Raw genomic sequence first — 6,000 nt, 5'->3', positions numbered from 1 at the left:
ATTTTAAAAATCTGATATGTTTTGGTATAATGTTATCAGTCACAATTCTAGTTATTAAAATATCTGTCACATCAATAGCCGAGTTTCTGTCCATTACAATGTAATTGTGTGTTAAACGGTGTCTTTTAAAGTCTTGTCATTTATAGAGTTGTTTTGCTATTATTGGTACTTTTACAAAGAGAAAATGCTTCATCTTCAAGAAGATTCATAGAAAGGACTTTCTATGATTTTCATAACATTTAGAACATACCAATGACCTGGGTAAGAAAGAATTCTGACAGAAAATACAGTGGCTTCATAATACTGGTAACACAAAGGATTAATTACATAAGACTAAATGCTCGTGTGAATATGGTTATAATTTTTATGGGTTTTTTCTGAAATATTACTGGCTTTTAATCTGTGTTTTCCAAATACAAGGAACCTTTCCCCTCAAAGTACCTATGGCTTGTGACAACTTGGTAAATTATACTTTCGTAAATAGGATGGAAACATTTATCTTTTCTCTCTCCCTGATTCCTTTAGAAGTTAGAAACCAAACTTGGGCTTCCCAGGTGTTATAAAGAATCCACCTGCCAATGCAGAAGCCACAGGAGATGTGGGTTCAGTCCCTGGGTCAGGAAGTTCCCCTGGAGGAGGAAATGGCAACTCACTCCATTATTCTTGCCTGGGAAATTCCATAGACAGAGGATCCTGGTGGGCTACTGTCCATGGGGTCACAAAGAGTTGCATGTTCCCAGCAGCCTTATCAGGTGAATAAAGAAGGCCCCTTCCTGATGGTGCAGGAATCTCAAGATATTTTCAGGATCTCAAGAAGAGAGGAACTCACCCAGATCTATAGCTATCATAGGCAGAATCTGACAAGCCCTTGGCGTCATTTTTCTGGCCTTGAGAGATCTTTTAAAGATTCAGTCTGAGGTTCCTTATGAAAAGTTCCAGCACAGCTAATTTAAAAAAAAAACAACGAAACCCAATGTCATCAATTACAGCTGTATAAATAAACAGGCCAAGTTTATTGAAACCAGATTTATTTTGCAGACAGGTTTCTTTTCAGTGAGAGAAAGATTATGTTTCTGTAGATATTAAGTTCTAAAATTTGTTAGTTGAGGTCTGTATTTACTGTCTAAGACTCACCTCCCAGATGGTTCCTTGTTGTTATGTTACATAATTGTAAAGTTTAACTGAATAATTTAAAGGATGCTTTGTTTGTTTCTGAAGCTTATCACAGCCTTCTATCTTTGGATAAGATCAGATGCCCCATGACCTGCAGTCAGGAGATTATACATACTGGAAAAAGCATCATTTAAAGGACTTTGTCTATCCCAGATAAAAGGACATTTACCAGGTGCTCTTAACAAGCTCATGCACAGCAAAACTACAGGAAGTTGTCTCTTGAATTCATGTTTCTCACTTAAGAAGGGCCTCTGCGTTGAACTGGTCTATGGTAAGGACTGCTGACCCCCCAAACCCAGACCCACACTAGGATGAGAAGACAACAGCAAGGGCAGGCAGCTGCCCTTACAATCTGGACCATGCTGGTAAAACCAATCCCACTAATCTAATTGAACTATTTACCAAATGTGTGTCTCTCCATCAACATTGTAAGTTATTTTACTTCTAAATGTACTGTTGCCCTCAACGTTTAGGATGGTAAGAAAATTCTCTAGTGAAGTTGTCACAGAGAATTATGAATTATTATCATAACTACTCATCACATGTTTCACTGCAAGTCTACTGCTAAAAGCACATATACAATATTTGTGTTGTAATTCAGCATAATTGGTAAAATGTATAGCCTATAAAATATTTTTCCATTAGCATACCACTGTGCTGTTTCACTGTTTCTGATTAATTTTCCCCCAACATGGACAACTAGGCAGATATGTATATTTATTTGGGCAGATTTATATATATATATATATATATGTAACAATATGTATAATATATATTTATAAATATTTATATTTATATAGAATTCTATAAATTATATATAAATACATGATCAAAGAGGAGGCCTATCCCTGAGGGATATTATGGACCCATGGCAAGCAGCAACCTCTCTAGCATTGAGGGACAAATGTTCTGATATATCAAAAGATTTGCAAACATATGGGGAAATGATCGAAGAAATCTTCACATATTGAGGTATGGAAAAGTCATTCTGGCTTATACATGATTTATCTTGAACTTTACTCTGATCAGGGTGGTTCTATTTTGTGGCCTGTCAATCATGCATTGTATATCTGCTTTGGCCATCAAGGAAGGGAATTAAAGTCAAAATGGTGTGGCTGTGGTTCAGGCATCCAGGGTGGAGCTGGGTGGTCATTTTGGATGTGAATGTACAGGTGAGATGAGAACTTGAACTTTGTGATCTGTGTCAGGCTCAGGGATGCTACTAGCCATTCTCAAAGCGATGTCTGCTGGGAACTGCCACCTGCAACCTTATGATCTCAAGTCCTTCTCTTACAACTATTAAATTTTTTTTTTTTTTTTTTTTTTTACTTTGGGAATAGTAACAAATGGCTCAAGCCATAGCCTCCCAGCAGAAAGCACTAGATTCTTTAGCCAGAATGTGTGTTAGTCACTCAGTCGTGTCCGACTCTGAGACCCCATGGATCATAACCTGACAGGTTTATCTGTCCATAGAATTCTTCAGGTAAGAAAACTAGAGTGGGTAGCCATTTCCTTCTCCATAGCCAGAATACTGCTGGACAGTAAAATTGCTGTAGACTAGATTTGTCATCTGCCAGCTTATGAACTGTTAAGTCTTGTGTAAGTATATATATATGTGCATATTTTAGTGATTTTTTTGATATACAGTATATACATTTTAAACTTACCACAGGCTACTTTCAAATGAAATTATACGCTTCATGTAGAGCCTGGAATCTTGCAATTATATTTCCATCTCTCTCTCTCCACATCCCTGTACTATTATTATCACACATTTTATACTACATATGTTATAAATCCAACAACACATTTTTATTTTTCTTTAAATGGTCCATTATCTTTTAAAGAGATTCAAATAGAGTATTTTATCATATTTATCATTTCCAGTGCTCACTGTTCTTTGAGATACAGATTTCTATTTGATATAATTTTCCTTCTGCCTAAATGACTACCTTTAACATTTTCTTTTTTGGTGGTTCAGTTCCGCTGGTGAGGAGTTCTTTTATTTTTAGTATACCTCAGAAAAAAATCTTTATTTCACCTTCCTTTAAAAAAAAAATTGTATTTATTTGGCTGTGCCAGGTCTTAGTTGTGGCCTGCGGGATCTTTAGTCGTGACATGTTAACTCTTAGTTGCAGCACGTATGATCTAGTTCCCTGACTTGAGATTGAACTTGGGACCCCTGCATTGACAGCACGGAGTCTTAGCCAATGGACCACCAAAGAAGTCCCTCACCTTCCTTTTTACAATCATCTTTTTGCTGACCTAAGGGGAAGCAATCTGTGTTTTACCATCAATACCCTAATAACTGGGCTTCCCAGGTGGCGCTAATGGTAAAGAACACGCTTGCCAATGCAGGAGACCTAAGAGATGTGGATTCAGTCTCTGGGTTGGGAAGGTCCCTTGGAGAAGGAAATGGCAATCCACTCCAGTATTTTTGCCTGGAAAATCCCAAGGACAGAGGAGCCTGGTAGGCTACAGTCCATGGGGTTGCAAAGAGTCAGATGCACCAGAAGCAACTTAGCACCCTAATAATTATAGGATTTTTGTAGATGCTGTTCATGAAATTAATGAAGTTGCCCTGTTAAAAAATTTTTAATTAAAAAAAAATCATCTTTTTGTTCTATAGAGTTCTATGCTGACAAGTTTGCTTTTTTTTATGCTTTAAAGTTATTAATCTTCTTGTCTTGTATTGTTCATCAAGAAAATTTGCTGTCATTTTTATTTATTTATTTATTTTTATTTCTCTGAATGTAGTGTAACTTTTCCTCTGTCTACTTTTTTTTTTTTCTTTTTTTTTTCCTCTGTCTACTTTTAAGTTTTTTTTTTTAATCATCACTGGCTTTGAGCAGTTTATGATGTACCTTAAAAATTGATGCTTTTGAACTGTGGTGTGGGAGAAGACTCTTGAGAGTCCCTTGGACTGCAAGGAGATCCAACCAGTCCATCCTAAAGGAGATCAGTCCTGGGTGTTCATTGGAAGGACTGATGGTGAAGCTGAAACTCCAGTACTTTGGCCACCTCATGCGAAGTGTTGACTCATTGGAAAAGACCCTGATGCTGGAGGGATTGGGGGCAGGAGGAGAAGGGGACAACAGATGATGAGATGGCTGGATGTCATCACTGACTCGATGGGCATGAGTTTGAGTAAACTCCGGGAGTTGGTGATGGACAGGGAGGCCTGGCGTGCTATGATTCATGGGGTCGCAAAGAGTCGGACACGACTGAACGACTGAACTGAACTGACTTAGTGTAGTTTTCTACATTTTTGGGGTGGTTGTTGTTGTTGCTTGGCATTCATTGAGTTTCTTGGCTCTGTAGGTTTATAGTTTTCCTCAAATTTGGAAAATCTTCAGATTGTTAGGTTAGTAGAAATCGCTTCCCAAGTCACTGTTGCTCTGTCGTCCTACCCGCTCTGCCCGCCCCTAGTCTTATTTCTTTGTGTTTTATTTTGAATCTATTGCTGTGTCTTCAAGTTTACTTATCTATTCTTTTACAGTGTCTAGTCTGCTATTAATCCAAACCAATGTATTTTTCATCTTGGAGTTATAGATTTCTTCCCTAGGAGTTTGCTTTGAGTCATACTTATCTTTCCTCTGGTTTGTTGAACATACAGAACATAATCAGGATGGTTTTGATGTCTTTTAATAATTCTGTCAGCTGTATCATTTGTGTGTGTGTGTGTTTTTAACTTTCCCCTCATTATAATGGGTCTAATTTTCCTGCTTCTCTACATGCCATGTCATTTTTTATTGGATGCTAAACATCGTGATTGTTACCTTGTTGGGTGTTGCATATTTTTGTGATCCTTTGAAGATTCTTTAGCTTTGTTCGGGAACACAGCTAAATTACACGATAACAGCTTAATCCTTTTGGTACTTGCTCTTCGCTTTTGTTGGAGAGAACTATAAGTATGTTTAGTCTGCGGCTAATTTTTTCCCCTCTACTGAGGCAAAATTCTTCTGTGTACTCTGCCTATTGCCATGTGAATTTTGAGGTTTTTCCCTTCTGGTTAGTGGAAATAGGCCCTGCTCCCGGCCCTGTGTGAGCCTGGAAGAGAGTATTCGGCTTTATATTTTCAGGCATTTCTTTCCCAAGCCTTGGGTAACTTCTTCACACGTATGTGTTGATGAGTATTCATCTGAAAACTTAAGGGGAACTGTCTGCAGATCTCTAAAACTTGGTGTGCCATTTTCTGCTCTCCATTTGCCCTGCAAATTTTAGCTGCCTTGGCCATTTTGCACTTCCAGGCTCTGGCTTCTCTCTCCAGGGAGAGTGGTCAGCCCTGTGCAGACTCCCTTTTCTGTAACATGGCCTGGGATCTCTTTACCTGCAGTAATCTAGGGCAGTCACTGAACTCACATTTTTTCTTATCTCTCAGGGACCAATCCTTCATTACCTGATGCACAATGTGTTGATAACTGTTCTTTCATATATTCCATGTGTTCTTCCAGTTGTTTTTAGCAGGAGATTAAATTCAGTTACTAGTACTTCATCTTATCTTGAAGCTGCAGATGATACTGGAACACTTGGAATGGTTGTTAAAAGCACACATACCTTCGGCTGTGCTTTATCCTCACTGATTTATAGGTTATAGCAGTGAGCCTAGGGTGTGATTATGCAGTTGTGCACTGAAAATGTGCCAGGCTTTTACAGTTACATTAGACCTAATACTTGTTGTTTAGTCCCTGAGTTGTGTCCGACTCTTTTGTGACCCCATGGACTGTAGCCCTCCAGGCTCCTGTGTCCATGGGATTTCACAGGCAAGAATACTGGAGTGGGTTGCCATTTCCTTCTCAAGAGGATCTTCCTGACCCAGGGATTGAA

The sequence above is a fragment of the Cervus elaphus genome, chromosome 22 (genome assembly GCF_910594005.1).
Source record: "Cervus elaphus chromosome 22, mCerEla1.1, whole genome shotgun sequence".
NCBI classification, from domain to species: Eukaryota; Metazoa; Chordata; class Mammalia; order Artiodactyla; family Cervidae; genus Cervus; species Cervus elaphus.
Note: the sequence above shows the minus strand (reverse complement) of the source record.